This window comes from Hyla sarda, chromosome 4, assembly GCF_029499605.1.
Source record: "Hyla sarda isolate aHylSar1 chromosome 4, aHylSar1.hap1, whole genome shotgun sequence".
Lineage (NCBI taxonomy): Eukaryota > Metazoa > Chordata > Amphibia > Anura > Hylidae > Hyla > Hyla sarda.
Genome location: NC_079192.1, coordinates 385,668,850 through 385,687,350, shown reverse-complemented (window position 1 = coordinate 385,687,350; position 18,501 = coordinate 385,668,850). Strand labels below are relative to the sequence as shown.

Below are 18,501 nucleotides of genomic sequence, written 5' to 3'. Positions count from 1 at the left end.
GTTTATTTTTTTATATACTAGATATAGGCATAATTCTGAAAATAAAACCCTTTAGCCAGATAGCCCCTTTAACAGTGTATTGTGACATCACTGTGCATATTAACCCTGTACTGGCATGTCACGGTATATATTAACCATGTATTGTGATGTCACTGTGCATATTAACCCTGTACTGTAAATCACAGTACAGGGTTAACATGCACAGCACCATCACAGTACATGGTTAATATACACAGTAATATCACAGTACAGGGTTAATATACACAGTAATATCACAGTACAGGGGGAGGCCATGCTGCAAAGTACAGGGTTAAGCAGTGATGTCACAGTACAGCGTCAGTGTGGCACTGCACATAGTAGTAGGGAGGGCATATAGCATGATGGGTATCATGGGTGGCATGGGTCGGCCAGGGCATGGTCAGTGTTATCATGACTGTAATGTTTTTGTAGCCGGCTGCTACAGAGTAGTGGAGCATGGTGCTGGGGGAAAAGGCACAGGAGGCTGCTGCACGCCTTCACTGCGGCTGCACTGCCAAACACTGTCTGTGTTTACATACTGCGGTGTAGGGGTGCACTGACAACTCATGGGGCCACCATCCATCCATCCATCCATGTGCAATACAAAAAATCTATATTTTAACTCCTTTGGGACACAACCCCTTTTGGCCTTGAGCCAAGATAGATAGATAGATCAGTGTTTCCCAACCAGGGGAGCTTTATCTGTTGCAAAACTACAACTCCCAGTATGCCCATACAGCCAAAGGCTCTTTAGGCATGCTGGGAGTTGTAGTTTTGCAGTAGCTTGAGGCACCCTGGTTGGGAAACACAGATAAATAGATAGATATGAGATAGATATATACAGATACAAGTAGATAGATGAGATAGATAGATATGAGATAGATAGATAGGTGCTAGATAGACAGATCAGTGTTTCCCACCCGAGGTGTCTCCAGCTGTTGCAAAACTACAACTCAGCTGTCCGGACATACTGAGAGTTGTAGTTTTGCAGCAGCTGGAGGCAGACTGTTGGGAAGCATAGAAAGATAGATAATCACATATCTATCTATCCATTTCATATCTCTCTCTCATATCTATCTAACTATCTATTTCATATCTATATCTATTTCATATCTATCTATATCTATCTCATATCTATCTATATCTATCTCATATCTATCTATATCTATCTATCTATATCTATCTATCTCATATCTATCTATCTATCTATCTATCTACTATCTATCTACTATCTATCTATCTATCTCATATCTATCTATCTATCTCATATCTATCTCTCTATCTCATATCTATCTATCTATCTACTATCTATCTACTATCTATCTATCTATCTCATATCTATCTATCTATCTCATATCTATCTATCCATCTCATATCTATCTAATCTAATATCTATCTACAGTATCTGCGTTTTCCAAACAGTGAGTCTCCAGTTGTTGCAAAACTACAACTCCCAACATGCCCAGACAGCCGTTGGGAGCATGTTGGGAGTTGTAGTTTTGCAACAGCTGGAGGTTCACTGTTTTGAAAACACTGGGGGATTACCACCGGACAAAATGAGAACCCATCAAGGCATCCTTACCTCAACAGGACTACTAACTGCATAACAGATGACCTCCGCCCCCCGCCGGCACAGTTCTTCTTATCTTCCACGCAGGCAGGTCTCAGGGGAATGAAGACAAGAACTTTTCAGAGCAGGGAGGCGCGAACTTCTCCATGCTCCCTGTGCTGGGGGGGGGGGGAGGGGATAGCTGAGGTCACTGAGGGGGCACCTGAATCAGGCAGCAACGGACGACGTGATGGTGCTGAGGGCCGGCGCTCTTTTCTCCTGCGCTCCTTCTTTCTCCCGTGCTCCGGGGCGGGGACATAGGGGACGTGTCTGCGCACGGCACACTCAGCAGCCCCAGGAGCGGCTCTTCCATTAGACCACTTGAGCTTGAGCTTTGGTCAGGAGTCAGAGCGAGGCCTTAGGCGGTGGCCTAATGAAAGAGCCTCCTCTGCATGGCCAGCCCTCTTTTTCTGTAAATAAAGCTGTCGCGGGCCGCCCATGCTATTCGCTGGGCCTATTTTAACGTAGGGGCCTGGAGCGGCAGCTCCATCCGCCCCTACGTTAATCCGGCCCTGGGAATGGTCATCTCAAAGATGTAATCTGTGTTCAGGAGGTTTCACTGCGCCTCATGAGCAATGAATTGAAGCCTATATTTCAAGTCACTGTGTCTAAGGAAACATGTTTTTCATTATAATAGACAATTGTTTTTATATTGAAGGAAATCAGCTATGTCCATGTCCGGAAAACCTGATGATTTTGCCGGGGTTAGCGTTAGCCGTGTCTGGCCAGACATGTAGCAGAGCATAATGGCCATTCATCAGGATAAGTCATCACAGTAAGGTCCGGTCTTAGAGAGCATAGAAAGGGGTCTGAGAGATGCTGTCTATAACATTTCTATAGACAGGAACTGTCTTTACTAGACAACTAGCTTGTTTTGACGTTTAAAAAGTGAAGTCACCCATATTTTTCATTAACACCCTAGAACATATCTTCCCAAATTTAAAGGGGTACTCCGCCCCTAGACATCTTATCCCCCCTTCCAAAGGATAGGGGATAAGACGTCTGATCGCAGGGGTCTCCCTGCTGCATCCGGTGTTCATTTAGAGCATCGGGTGTAGTGCCGGAGGCTCGTGACGTCACAGTCATGCCCGCTTGTGACGTCACAGCCATGCCCCCTCAATGCAAGTCTATGGGAGGGGGCGTGACGGCCATTACGCCCTCTCCCATAGATTTGCATTGAGGGGGCATGGCCATGACATCACGAGTGGGGTGTGACTGTGATGTCACCAGCCTCCGCCCCGCATCGCCAGTCATCCAGCAGGGAGCAAAGTTTGCTCTGTGCATTTGTTGTCTGGGGTGCCGCAGTCGAGATCGCGGGGGTCCCCAGTGGTGGGACCCCTGCAATCAGACATCTTATCCCACATCCTAAGATGTCTAGGGGTGGAGTACCCCTTTAAGTATAACATGGTAAATAAGTAAATTTACCGTAAAGCTATACAGATTTGTTCCTGTTCTAAGTATACCCTCAAACACCTGTTCACAGATTTCCGGACATAAATTAACATAAAACAAGTCTAAGTATAGAAAACCACATACCAGGCAGTCTGATCTGTCTTTTGGGAGTGAAAATGGATGGAAGGCTGAATAACTTTTATCCAGTCCCAGAATGAATCCTCCGGTTATCCCGATGAAATGTGGTTCTCTACCATGAAGGAGTATATATGTCTCATTAATCAAAGACATAATGGACTAATTGCACAAGTTGTTATTGGGTGAGATGATATTTCCAGCGTATATGAGTCTGGTGTATTTGGGTCATCTCATATGTCTTTTTGGTAGCACAAGCTATTAATGATGTTTATGATTCTAACAAGATAATTGCTTCACTTAATCCATAAACTAAGACTGCATTAGGCCGGGTGTGGACGCCACAGACAATTTACATACTGGATTTTTCCCTCAATCCATAGCAAATTTTTATTTTTTATTTTTGCAGCATTTGTTATGGATTTTATCTTACGTATTACCTCAGTGAAAATGATCACATTTCTCCAACAGTATGAGCAAACTGAGAATTTCAAATGTTTTCCGGTACCTGTTGATAAAGTTAAAAAAATTATATGGTATTTTACGCAATTCTTGTGGATTTCCATTGAGAATTCTCATAAAACTTCTACATCTGAACCTGAACATTTTTATCCTTAGGACTGGCCATCAATATCTGATCGGTGGCATTCCGGATAGTGTAACATCTGCGTTCCGGCGAGACACGCCGGCCGTGAGCGCTCTCTTGTCATGTCCCCGCTGCCGGTGGGGCTGGGATTCGCATCGCGGGACGCGCCCGCATGTGAATCGCAGCCCGTCACTCACCTCCCTGATCTTTCTGTTCCTGCAGCACCAGTGCGCGTGCCCCTGCCTCGTAGGGCACGCGCACGCCTGAGCTCTTACATTTAAAGGGCCTGTACTAATTTAATTAAGTGTATTCACTTGTGCTCTTGTTATAAGTACCTGCTCCTCCCTTGTATCCCTGCCGGATCTTTGTTGCCTTTGTGCCCTAGAGAAAGCTACTGTGTTTCTGTGTTCCTGATTTCTGTTTACCAGATCCTTGTTCGTTGTCTGCCGCTGCACCTGTGCCACCTGCCCTGACCTACTGCTACCTTGACCACGTCTTGCCAGTTTCCTTCTGTGCCACGCCACATCCCAACAACCTGTGTTCGAGTCATGCCAGGGGTAGGGACCTGGGTGCCGCCAGCCGCAGCAAGACCATTTCACTTTGCGGCGGCTCTGGTGAAAACCAGCGGCACCTTAGACTCCACTCCCTGGCATTGCTCACGTCATCCTCCAACTGCCATGACCCATTACAGATAGACATAAGCAAATTCCTTTGGTGCTTATCAGATTAGGTCCAAATTTTATGTGAAAATTTTTCATTTAAAAATCTGGTCTAGATTAGGAATGGTCTCAAAGATGTCATCTGTGATGGAGTGGTTTCACAGTATCTTGTGGACAATGAATTGAAGCCTATGTTTCAAGTCACTGTTTCTAATTAAAAAGGTTTTTTTTTTTATCAGAGACAAAAAAAAATGTCATACTTTACTGTACTTTACACAAAATTCTTGCAGAATTCTCACAAAATCTTCCACACTTGGACTTGAACTTGAAGCACTTTTTGATTGATGGCTTTTTCTCAGGATAGGCTATCTGACTGGTGGCATGCCAACTAAACATAATTAAATTCCTTTGGCACTAAATAGATCAAGTCAAAATTTTACAAAAGAATCAGGATTTAAAACTTTTTGGTGTTAATTTCAGATTTGTTTTACTATATGCATCATGGCTTCCACTGGGCCAGGCACACTTTGCACTTATCCCAGCTGCTCATCATACAGTACAGAAATGGAGACTCCTGTCTTTGATAGGAGTCCCTGCTCTTGCGCATTTTTTGTAGTAAATTGCAGGGTAATCAGGATACTTTGAAATCCCAAATGAATCTAAAATAAATCTGACAGATATTTTGAATCAGATCCAAAATTAACCTCAGAAGATTTGCTCAGCTGACCTCTCGCTGATCATCAAGCAGCTTCATTCATTGTGTAGTGGCCAAGATGAGGTACTGCAGCTGAACTCCCATTCACAAGCTAAGGGTGCATTGACATCACGATTTTACCATCTTACTTCTTCTCACGATCTTTAACTTTGCAATCGTACAAATCTGCATGCCAAGTCATATGCACTGACTTCCATTCATTAATGATAGAAAACAAATGCATCAGTTTTGATCTGCATCTGATTTTGCACAATTTAAGATCGAAGGTAAAATCGTGGTTGACCACAATTTTTCGTCCAGATTCAAAATCTGATCGAAATCGTGTCCGATTTTTTTATTATTGATGTCTATGTAAGTCGCATGATTACGCATGACTGTGACTGTGCGATTCTATCAGATTAATCGCACACAATTTTTTTGTACGCATGTAGCAGTCGCACCAGTCGCACCAGGGCCCTGGAACTTAAGGGGGCCAAAGGGACATCTGCCCCATTATAGACCAGTATTATTATTGGTACATGAGGCCCTCTTGCAAATTTTGCATTTGGGCCGTGGCGCTACAAATTACACCTCTGCTCGGCTCTTACTGATAAAAGGGGGTAACCATTTCTGGACCTTCCACTATGAAATCTGTATGCTTTTCAAGGGGTATTCCAAGCAAAACCTTTTTTTATATATATCAACTGGCTCTGGAAAGTTAAACAGATTTGTAAATTACTTCTATTAAAAAATCTTAATCCTTCCAATAGTTATTAGCTTCTGAAGTTTTCTGTCTAACTGCTCAATGATGATGTCACGTCCCGGGAGCTGTGCATGATGGGAGAATATCCCCATAGGAGCTGCACAGCTCCCGGGACGTGTGTCATCAGAGAGCAGTTAGACAGAAAACAACAACTCAACTTCAGAAGCTAATAACTATTGGAAGGATTAAGAATTTTTAATAGAAGTTATTTACAAATCTGTCTAACTTTCCAGAGCCAATTGATATATAAAAAAAAAGTTTTGGCCTGTAATACCCCTTTAAGTCATGTTACTCTTTGCTTGGTACTCAGTGTACCCCCTTCTTCCTTTCTCCATACCTATTATTACCCAAAATTTCTCATTACTATAGTCTCACCCCACAGGTATAATTCTTTTCATTGCGTTCAGACACAAATCAATTGACATTTCTTTATCTCATCTGCAGAAATCTGTAAATTCACTGCTCTGCCAATTAAATATAAAGCCCGATTCTAGCTAGATAGGAAAATTCTGCTGTTTTATTATTTTTACCACTGAATGATGAAACAGATCCTAATGACAATATCTGTTTCCTTCTGTTAAGATTCAGTATGTTTTCGGTTTAGATCTGTTATAAATGGAACCATGACATAAACCTGAACAGACACAACTATGAATGAGCTGGAAAACGTGAGAACTAGAGCAGCTTCCATATTAAAGAAGTTGTATCATGAAAACATCCACTGCTTGGAATCCTTTATATCAGCTTAGGAAAAAGCAGATAACAAAGAGCAAAAACATTGGCCCTAGCTTGGCCATAGAAGGTCATTTAATGGCTGGCAGTTAACACGAAATGTTCCCCTATAGTAGCCACTACTTTCTTCATAGAGCCCTAATCCTTGCTTTTTAGCACAGGCACCTAAGCCTTACCCAACTGCATATAGTTTGCAGCTGTACAGAATGCAACTACAAGGGGCCAGCGCCACCCCATGGCCATCTAACAGAAGCGGCAGGACTTGAGTCTGGAGATTTGAAGAGTAGGGGGCTCCATGCCATCATACTGTATGCCACATCTCCATCAAGCAAAAGCAGCACATTTGGGGTTCCACAGCTTTGTTTCGGTCACAGACACAAGAGGTCCCTACAGGTGTGCCCTCATAGGCGTGTGCACAGGGTGTGCCGGGTGTGCACAGGCACACCCTAATCACTGCAACTGCGGCTCGCTGCTGCAGGACTTTTTTTTTTCTCAATACTAAACCCCAGCCCCACCGGACATCCCCGACATCACCCGCCCAACATAACCAACACCAACCAACACCCTTCCCCCTCGCTCGTCGCCGCAACCGCAAGTACACACATTATGGAATATGGTCCCTACAATGACTGACCTTACATGCCGCCCGGGACCGCTTTAAGAGCGCGGGGGCTGATGGGTCAGGTGTCAGTGCGCATGGCTGCACATGACGTCTAGGTGACTCATGGTGCGCAGTGCCTTGGGCCCGCACGTGCGCACTGTGTCTGGAGAGGCCCGCTGCCAGGGCAAGGACAGGCCCGCTTCCAGGTCAGGAGAAGCCCGGGCCCCCAGCTCTGGAGTCTGGACTGCTGGAGAGGGCGGCTAAGGAGAGAAAGGCCTGTAGCTGCAGCAAGTGCCGGTAAGTGGCTGCTGGCCTGCTGCCATACATGATGGGGATATAGTCCTGAACTGTGAGCCTACATTATGTAGGCTCACAGCTCAGGACTACATCCCCATCATGTATGATTGTGACTGTCTATTATATGTAGGCTCACAGCTCAGGACTACATCCCCATCATGTATGATTGTGACTGTCTATTATATGTAGGATCACAGCTCAGGACTACATCCCCATCATGTGTGATTGTCTATTATATGTAGGCTACATATAATAGACAGTCACAATCATACATGATGGGAATGTAGTCCTGAGCTGTGAGCCTAGGCATGTGTGGTGTGGTCAGGGCATACTGGGAGTTGCATGCTGGGAGTTGCAGTTACTACTGTAACGCCCAGAATGCCCTGATACAATCTCGGTCTGCTCTGCAGATGTCCCAAAACTAGTTTTGGGTCAGCGGCAAAACCATAGGCTATATCAGCCTGATACACTCTATGGTTTTGCAGTTGACCCAAGACTACAACTCCCATTATGTTGCACTATACTCCTGAGTCCTGGGGAAGCAATGCATTAATTTTGGGACAGCTGCAGAGCAGACCAAGATTGTATCAGGGCATGCTGGGAGTTGCAGTTACTATCTGTAATGCCCAGCATGCCCTGATACAGCGTATGGTTTTGCAGCTGACCCAAAACTACAACTCCGGTATTGCACTATACTATAATATAGGTTATATGGTGCTACATGCTGGGGGGAGCTGTAGTTTCGGTTCAGCTGCAGAGATATAGGCAGGAATCTGGATCAAGGAAATTTCTTGATCCAGATTCCAGCCAATATCTCTGCAGCTGACCCAAAACTACAGCTCCCCCCTGCATGTAGCACCATATAACCTATATTATAGTATAGTGCAACATAATGGGAGTTGTAGTTTTGGTCACCATATATTGTATCAGGGCATGCTGGGAATTGTAGTTGGGGCGCCGGTACCGATAGTCAGGGGGACAGAACGGGCAGCGGCGCCGATAGCCAGGGGGAGAGAAGGGCCGGCAGCCGGGCTCTAGACCCCAGGAAAGGCAGGGGGAGAGAAGCGGGCAGTGACGGCCTCTCTCCCCCTGCCTTTCCTGGGGATGTATCGGGGTATACACGCGCACACACGCACCCTCATTTTACCATGGATATTTGGGTAAAACATTTTTTTTACCCAAACATCCTTGGTAAAATAAGGGTGCGTGTTAGAGGCCGGTGCGTGGTATACCCCGATAAATACGGTATATTGCACCTAATGTGGGGGAACTATACTGCACCTAATGTGGGCAAACTATACTGCCAACCTAATGTGGGGGAACTATACTGGCAACCGAATGTGGGGGAACTGTACTACCAACCTAATATGGGGGAACTATACTGCCAACCTAATGTGGGGGAACGTTACTACTAACCTAATGTGGGGGAACTACAACCTAATGTGGGGGAAATATATTTCCATCCTAATGTGGGAGATTTATACTGCCAACCTAATGTGGGGGAACTATGCTGCCAACCTAATGTGAATACAAAAATATAAAATTGTACTATTCTGATTCATAGAGCACTTTTATTTTTCTGTATATGAGGATGTATGAGGGTCATTTTTAGCGCTGTGATTTGTAGTTTTTATCGGTTCCATTTTTTTTTTTTTTGCTTTTTAGATATTTTTTATGTTATTTGAAGTGACCAGAAATGTGCAAATCTGATTAGTGCACTATTACAACTTTTGGGGCCCCACTTCTGATTTTGCCCAGGGCCACGCTAAGCCTAAAACCGGCCCTGGATCCAATCCTCCTACACTATGCAAGCTATATCGCCACACAGTGTATGACGGACATATATATAAATATATATATATATATATATATATACACACATGTGTGCGGAGTGAGTTTGTGCTTTAGGGAGCACACTCTAATGCAATAGGCTGCGCACACCTATGTGTGCCCTGTCCTTATAGGACTACAGCAGACCAGGTGTGTAGTAAATGGTTGTTTAAGCAGTACAGGGTGATTTTTTTTTTACTTTTCTCATATAAAGGTAAATGTTTCACAGCTTTTGGACACAATAGACAATTCAGATTCCCAAAAAACAAAATCAATTCATAGCTTTTGAGGCCAGAATATAGGGTTTTCCCTAATAGTAGACTGGTACACTGTATTAGAGATTCTTAGTCTTTCCTGCTCAGTCCTTGTTGGCACAGTCCCATGTTTCTCCTAAGGGTTTTCTAATGCACACTGGTTTGCTTCTGGTGGATACTTTTGACTCTCATAGTTCTATGGACCCTCTTCAATACCTTACTATGGAGTGTAGACAGATAGCTGCTGCCGCTTTGATAGCCAAGCCCAGTCTTAATCCTTAACAGGTCCTGGAATTGTGCAAGATACAATGTGCAACTAGATCATTGTGACCCTTTCCACCACTGGCCAACTGTATATGTGGTGAACACCAGGTGAATAATAGATCTAAAATCCACTAAGGCTCCCACATAGTTTCCTTGTCTTCTCCTACTCTCCTCCCATCATGTCAGAAACCAGAAAAACTATTTTTTTTTTATAGTCATGGTTACTATAGAAGCTACTAACTTCAGGATTATGGAAGTAAAAAAATACTAAATAAAATTTTCAATGTCCCTAACATATTAAACAGCAAACCTTTCCTAACTGCAGCCACCCTAACAGTGTTCAATGTAGCAACAGGGGACTCCGCTCTGGGACACCACATATAGATTATGTTTAAGAAATATGTCTCCTTCGAAGGGGGGCATGAAGAACAGCAATAAAGCCGACTCCTTTGGTTCACCACTGGCTAGCTGTATGGTGCCTTAAAAAGAAAATAGGCCATCTACTGTATATCTATCATTGTCTGGCTTTTGATTTCCCTGCTAATCAGCTGATTATAGGAGCTACACCACTCTAGTGAGTTACAGTGAGCTGTAATATCAGGCACATCTACTAAAAATAGCCCAGAGCCCTTTATGGTAAACAATGATATGGACCCAGTACTTGGTAGGGGGCAGTGGTCCTTCACACAACTGATCAAGGGGTGCTGCAAGTCACCCCCCCCCCCCCACCTCCAGACAATCTGGTATTGCTGGCCTATCCTAAGCATACACACACCATTATTGTTCTATAGTTAATTGTACGTTCTTCACAATACACTTGTGTCGCATCCACAATTATCTATAAGTACTTGTAATTTGGCACCTTGTTTCGAAATTTGCTGCATGAGCAATGTGTGAATTGTTAGCAGTGCATCTATTCGTATGATGACTTACTTTGCACATGATGTCCATGGCATCACTGACGTGCATTTTCACAAGTAGAGCAGGTTTTTCCATCAATCTGTGTGGGTGGGCTGAGCGGTAATTTGGCTCTGACTTTCGTGTCATACTGTAAATAGCTCTATATTCCAAGATCTGAAACAATACGTTCCTGTCAAGCATTTAATTGCTTTAATAACATGTCCATGTCTAACAGTATTTATTGTAGGTTGCATAGCTAAATGATAGAATGGGAGTCTTTAAACTTCAGCTTGGATGGTCCAAGTTCTTGTGAGTCATTATTGCAGGTTTTGTTATATACCTGATGCTTACCACTAGAGATGAGCGAACTTACAGTAAATTCGATTTGTCACAAACTTCTCGGCTAGGCAGTTGATGACTTTTCCTGCATAAATTAGTTCAGCTTACAGGTGCTCCTGTGGGCTGAAAAAGGTGGATACAGTCCTAGGAGACTCTTTCCTAGAAATGTATCCACCTTTTCCAGCCCACCGGAGCACCTGAAGGCTGAACTAATTTACGCAGGATAAGTCATCAACTGCCAAGCTGAGAAGTTCGTGACAAATCGAATTTACTGTAAGTTCGCTCATCTCTACTTACCACTGTACACTTACTGCTCCTATATGGAATACTGCCTATAGTTTGAACATTCTCATGACTCGTGTTCAACAACTTAAAACTACCAGGTGCCTCTACTAACTGTTACGCCTAGCGCTCCGGGTCCCCGCTCCTCCCCGGAGCGCTCACGGCTTCTCTCTCCCCGCAGCGCCCCGGTCGGTCCCGCTGACCGGGAGCGCTGCACTGTCATGGCCGTCGGGGATGCGATTCGCACAGCGGGACGCGCCCGCTCGCGAATCGCATCCCAGGTCACTTACCCGTCCCGGTCCCCTGCTGTCATGTGCTGGCGCGCGCGGCTCCGCTCTCTAGGGCGCGCGCGCGCCAGCTCTCTGAGACTTAAAGGGCCAGTGCACCAATGATTGGTGCCTGGTCCAATTAGCTTAATTGGCTCCCACCTGCTCCCAGACTATATCTGCTCACTGCCCCTGCACTCCCTTGCCGGATCTTGTTGCCTTGTGCCAGTGAAAGCGTTTAGTGTGTCCAAAGCCTGTGTTACCTGAACTTCTGCTATCCATCTTGACTACGAACCTTGCCGCCTGCCCCGACCTTCTGCTACGTCTGACCCTGCCTCTGCCTAGTCCTTCTGTCCCACGCCTTCTCAGCAGTCAGCGAGGTTGAGCCGTTGCTAGTGGATACGACCTGGTTGCTACTGCCGCAGCAAGACCATCCCGCTTTGCGGCGGGCTCTGGTGAACACCAGTAGCCTCCTAGAACCGGTCCACTAGCACGGTCCACGCCAATCCCTCGCTGACACAGAGGATCCACTACCTGGAAGCCGAATCGTGACAGTAGATCCGGCCATGGATCCCGCTGAGGTGCCGCTGCCAAGTCTCGCTGACCTTACCACGGTGGTCGCTCAGCAATCGCAGCAAATTGCCCAACAAGGACAGCAGCTGTCGCAGTTGACCGCCACGTTACAGCAACTTCTGCCTCTGCTACAGCAGCAACCATCTCCTCCGCCAGCTCCGGCACCTCCTCCGCAGCGAGTGGCCGCTCCTAGCCTCCGCTTGTCCCTGCCGGACAAATTTGATGGGGACTCTAAACTCTGCCGTGGATTTTTGTCTCAGTGTTCCCTGCATATGGAGATGTTGTCGGACTTGTTTCCTACAGAACGGTCTAAGGTGGCGTTCGTAGTGAGCCTTCTTTCAGGAAAGGCCTTGTCTTGGGCCACACCGCTCTGGGACCTCAATGATCCTGCCACAGCCACAGTCCAGTCCTTCTTCGCTGAAGTCCGGAGTGTCTTCGAGGAGCCAGCCCGAGCTTCTTCTGCCGAGACTGCCCTGTTGAACCTGGTCCAGGGTAATTCTTCTGTGGGCGAGTACGCCATCCAATTTCGTACTCTTGCTTCTGAATTATCATGGAATAATGAGGCTCTCTGCGCGACCTTTAAAAAAGGCCTATCCAGTCGCATCAAGGATGTGCTGGCCGCACGAGAGATTCCTGCCAACCTGCAAGAACTCATCCATTTGGCTACCCGCATTGACATGCGTTTTTCTGAGCGACACCAAGAGCTCCGCCAGGAAAAAGACTTAGATCTCTGGGCACCTCTCCCACAGTATCCGTTGCAATCTACGCCTGGGCCTCCCGCCGAGGAGGCCATGCAAGTGGATCGGTCTCGCCTGACCCAGGAAGAGAGGAATCGCCGTAGGGAAGAAAATCTCTGTCTGTACTGTGCCAGTACCGAGCATTTCTTGGTGGATTGCCCTATCCGTCCTCCACGTCTGGGAAACGCACGCACGCACCCAGCTCACGTGGGTGTGGCGTCTCTTGGTTCTAAGTCTGCTTCTCCACGTCTCACGGTGCCCGTGCGGATTTCTCCTTCAGCCAACTCCTCCCTCTCAGCCGTGGCCTGCTTGGACTCTGGTGCCTCTGGGAATTTTATTTTGGAGTCGTTTGTGAATAAATTCAGCATCCCGGTGACCCGTCTCGTCAAGCCGCTCTACATTTCCGCGGTCAACGGAGTCAGATTGGATTGCACCGTGCGTTACCGCACAGAACCCCTCCTGATGTGTATTGGACCCCACCACGAAAGGATTGAGTTATTCGTCCTTCCCAACTGTACCTCTGAGGTCCTCCTCGGTCTGCCATGGCTCCGGCTTCATTCTCCCACCCTTGATTGGACCACCGGGGAGATCAAGAACTGGGACTCTGCCTGCCATAGGAAGTGCCTCTCCCCCCCTCCCAGTCCCGTCAGGCAAGCCTCAGTGCCTCCTCATGGCCCCCGTCCTGGTGTCACACTGCCCCGTGCCAGGCTTCGCCCTCTGCCCTCCCTCCCCATTCCCACTCCTGCTGTACTGCCTGCCGTTGAGGAAACCCTCCATTCTTTCCCGGTGTCCTCATCCCAGGGGAGGCAGTTACCGGACAAAGAAAAGAGGAGACCTAAGGGGGGGGGGGGGGTACTGTTACGCCTAGCGCTCCGGGTCCCCACTCCTCCCCGGAGCGCTCACGGCGTCTCTCTCCCCGCAGCGCCCCGGTCGGTCCCGCTGACCGGGAGCGCTGCACTGTCATGGCCGTCGGGGATGCGATTCGCACAGCGGGGCGCGCCAGCTCGCGAATCGCATCCCAGGTCACTTACCCGTCCCGGTCCCCTGCTGTCATGTGCTGGCGCGCGCGGCTCCGCTCTCTAGGGCGCGCGCGCGCCAGCTCTCTGGAACTTAAAGGGCCAGTGCACCAATGATTGGTGCCTGGCCCAATTAGCTTAATTGGCTCCCACCTGCTCCCAGACTATATCTGCTCACTGCCCCTGCACTCCCTTGCCGGATCTTTTTGCCTTGTGCCAGTGAAAGCGTTTAGTGTGTCCAAAGCCTGTGTTACCTGAACTTCTGCTATCCATCTTGACTACGAACCTTGCCGCCTGCCCCGACCTTCTGCTACGTCTGACCCTGCCTCTGCCTAGTCCTTCTGTCCCACGCCTTCTCAGCAGTCAGCGAGGTTGAGCCGTTGCTAGTGGATACGACCTGGTTGCTACTGCCGCAGCAAGACCATCCCGCTTTGCGGCGGGCTCTGGTGAACACCAGTAGCCTCTTAGAACCGGTCCACTAGCACGGTCCACGCCAATCCCTCGCTGACACAGAGGATCCACTACCTGGAAGCCGAATCGTGACACTAACATCCCTATAGCCCATTACTTTATCTACCAGTAGAATTGTTCTTCTGTAGTTTAGACTCAAAAACAGATTGGAACCGTAAATGGGTTTTCCAGGCAAAGGTTATTTATTTATATTGGTGGTTATGTGATATTCTACTGTAGTAGAAGGGCGACCCTAAAAGCAGAAACATGTTGACATCACCAGTGTGAATACGTGTATTTACCTGATGAAAAGAAAGCCCCTCATGAAGCATCTCCTGGTTTGGCTGGAATTTCTTTCATTGGATAGTCTACTGTAGTGTACATGCAGGCTATGTGTGTACGGGGAGATGACCACTACATTTAACGGTGCCATCATGCCCTTGGCTGACATGGCTGGCTCCAAGAACAAGTTTCTTGGATGCTATCTTTCAGGAGGAGAAGATGCTGGTAAGCAAGAGCCATTGAGTTGTGAAGGCTCAATGCTGTCTCGCGTAAGCATACAGTAGTCTCAACAATGCAAAAAGAGGTAAGCAGCTCCCCGGCACTGGTTCTTAGTGTAAATGTGGTCCTATCGGAACAATTGGAGTGTGTATAGGTGGTGAAATATCAATACTGGTAGAGCTGCACGGATGAATAAAGAAAACAGGTCCGGAGCACTCCCCAGGTAAACTTGATAGATGTTTCTTCATTTCACTGTAGTATACACAGGTAAACATCTATTGCAGTGTAATGCAGAGGCAGTAGCATGCACCACACTTCACAGGTTTGGCAACACTGCCATCTATTGATGCTTTATAGTATTGTTAGTCCTGTATGTTACATAGTAGAAACTTCTAGCATAAGGAAGAGATTGAGTAATCTGAGGCAGAAACGATGTTGTACTATCTGCCTCCCCCTTGGAGATCAGGCCTACTCAGACCAATTGTAACACAGAACTGCTTGGGGTTTCCGATTCCTGCGTATTACTGGAGAATGTCCTAGACGTTTAAACCCTAGTCCAGCACCCTTTTCTCCAAACTGGTCTGTGGAGAAAAGAAAAGCAGTGCTTCATAGTTTTTATCGTCCTTTCAGCGAAATGAGGCACCACCTCAGGGCAGAATCATTTTGGGACTAGATACACACTCTCACAGCAGATACCTCTTTCTACCAGGAGTAACCATTTATTTCACAAGTGTTAAGATTGTGTAGCAAGTTCTTTCAAGCCTTTTAGAAAAACAGTCCCTGTTACACCTCCTCCTCATCTCCCACACACCCAAGATTACTGGATATTTATTTCATACTGTTGGTGTATGGGACTTTTTGAGTGCAATCTATTAGAAGTTATATTTTAGTGGTTTTATTGCAGTGATGTTATTCTTTTGTTGGATTATAACACCCGATCCTTTGCAGGTACTTGTAGACGTGCAAAGACCCACAGAAGCACTGTCAGTCATTTTGGGTGCCATCCAACCTTCCGGACACCCTAAAGGAGACTTTAAAGGGGCACTCCACCAGGAAACTTTTTTTATTTTTTTTATCAACTGGTGCCAGAAAGTTAAACAGATTGGTAAATTACTTCTATTAAAAAATCTTAATCCTTCCAGTACTTATCAGCAGCTGTTATGATCCACAGGAAGTTTTTATTTTATTTTATTTCCTTACTTCCTGACCACAGTGCTCTCTGCTGACACCTCTGTCCCTTTTAGGAACTGTCCAGAACAGGAGAGGTGTGCCATGGGGATTTGCTTCTACTTGGGGCAGTTCCTAAAACGGACAGAGGTGTCGGCAGAGAGCACTGTGGACAGACAGAAAGGAAATTCAAAAAGAAAAGAACTTCCTGTGGAGCATACAGCAGCTCAGAAGTACTGGAAGGATTAAGATTTTGTAATAGAAGTAATTTACAAATCTGTTTAACTTTCTGGCTCCAGTTGATTTTTTTTTACATTTTTGTTCTGAAATAAATCCCAAAGCTTATTGTACCATGTCTGTGCCTCGATTAGAGAGGCAGAAAAATAAATACTACATGTTTGCATCAAAAAGTGAATGTGAAATTCCAGCAGGCTGCCGCCCCTTATATATATATATATATATATATATATATATATATATATATATATATATATATTTAGTGGTTCTGTTGATGTATTTTTTCTATATGGCAAAGTCACATTTGGTTAAAATACAAATAAATACAAAAATAAATAAAAATTGAGTACCTGTAAGTTTTACGGCTCCGTAACTGACCCTAAGTGCATACGATCAGAAAGCTTCCATTGTTTTATAGATTGTGTGTCTAAAACACAGCATAAACCCTCCATTGCTGTATGTAAACAAATTAAACGTTAGAGTATTTAATGAGCAAAGATGTCACATGAGAGCTGCGCTTCCTATCTAGCATGGATCGGTAACTGACTGCACTATATTGCTATATTAATCATTGCACTCGCCATTATTTTATACCATCAGTGCCAAGGAAGATGGATTATAATTCATTATTTACTTTCCTTTGTAGCTATGCACATTTAACTTTGTAGGCATAACAAGCCTCAGATCAGAGATGCTTCCAATTCAATTCCGTTGCCGGAGGCATAATAATATAATGTGATCAGCACATGGATAGGACTCCCCCATCAGGGTTTAAATAAAGTATCAAGTACCCCCGCCATAATAGTCAATCCTTTGTATAATACTGAAGACTATCATTGTAAACCCTGGCAAGATATAGATCTTTAATGAAATGTAGACATCATGTATAATACATTTGGAGCTAATCTGGTTCCTGCTTGTTATATCTTTTCCTTTTCATAGAGATTATGGGGGAGATTTATCAAAACCTGAGCAGAGGAAGAGTGGTGCAGTTGCCCATAGCAACCAATCAGATCGCATCTTTCATTTTCCACAGGCCTCTTTAGAGGCCTGTGGAAAATGAAAGAAGCAATCTGATTGGTTGCTATGGGCAACTGCACCACTCTTCCTCTGCACAGGTTTTGATAAATCTCCCCATTTATTCTTAATGTACTCACAAAAGATACAACCGATACCGAAACACTTTACTAACAATGCAGGGCTTAGGTTCTGTGCATAATAGCATAATGGCCTCCGTTTTGGATCAAACCATGGTAGATATGGGGGATACCTATTACAGAGGGTCCTTACAAATCCTGACAGATCTCAATGACTTATAAATGGATCCATCAGGTTTTTATTGTGTGGTGCCCAGGATGGGTGGAGTAGTCCAGGGAAGCTGAGGATAATAGTCCCTATTGTAAGAGTCTCTATTGTCGTCATGGATGGCTTTTTGACTGTAAGCCCTTACAACTTTTGTAGCTGAGTGTCTGCACAATAGGCGATAGTCGCTGACCCAAGGGTACACTTGGATGAGGTATGTGTTTTTTTTTAACCAGGATGGTGTGTGCAATAGGAATAGTCGAGACATGCATGTAAACAGGAGTAAAACTTTACCGAATTCCACTCTGCAAAGTTCAACTAATAGGGGAGATTTATCAAAACCTGTCCTGAGGAAAAGTAGATGAGTTGCCCATAGCAACCAATCAGATAGCTTCTTTCATTTTTGAAAAGGCCTCTGAGAAAGGAAAGAAGCGATCTGATTGGTTGCTATTGTGGTGTCCCGGTACTGGACCTGGTCCCGCACCTTAGTCATGGGTCCCCATAGTCAGAGTTCCTCCGTATTGATAGGGCTCTCTTGGTGGATTAATCTCTAGTCGCCTCCTAATGTCATTAAAACTGTATATATTTAATATATTTTATTACAGTGTAATTAATGTACAGGACATTAGGTCATGTGATATTTAATAATTCTATTATGCTAAGGTTAAGGACCTTTGGGTCATGTGATAGGTCATGTGATGTACCATAACGCTTTGTACGAGGACTGACAGGTTTGGGGAACCAATAAGCTTTGATCCTGCCCCTTCAGTATATAAAGGCACTGTATCCAACAATTGCTCTCTTTTGCTCCTGCTTTCCCTTGGGATCTCCAAGTAAGCAGATCTGTTATCGCAGTGACAAGACAATCTAGGCCTGAAGCCTACCACTTCAGCCGTA

The 18,501-nt window shown here is 45.6% G+C and overlaps 1 long non-coding RNA gene across 3 annotated transcripts in view; it reads right to left on the bottom strand.

The window, feature by feature from the left end:
- LOC130267378 (uncharacterized) overlaps positions 1-18,174 on the bottom strand; it is a 28,990-nt gene extending 10,816 nt beyond the window's left edge. The window contains exons 1-4 of one of the 3 annotated variants that reach the window (XR_008843167.1): positions 18,089-18,174; positions 16,653-16,756; positions 10,768-10,908; positions 3,595-3,662 (exon numbers count right to left, since the gene is read on the bottom strand). This is a non-coding gene — a long non-coding RNA (uncharacterized LOC130267378). Of the gene's footprint in view, positions 1-3,380; positions 3,663-10,767; positions 10,909-16,652; positions 16,757-17,898; positions 17,971-18,088 lie in introns of those variants that run through there. The other 2 variants (XR_008843165.1, XR_008843166.1) reach the window with 2 other exon arrangements.
- Positions 18,175-18,501: the final 327 nt, after the last annotated feature.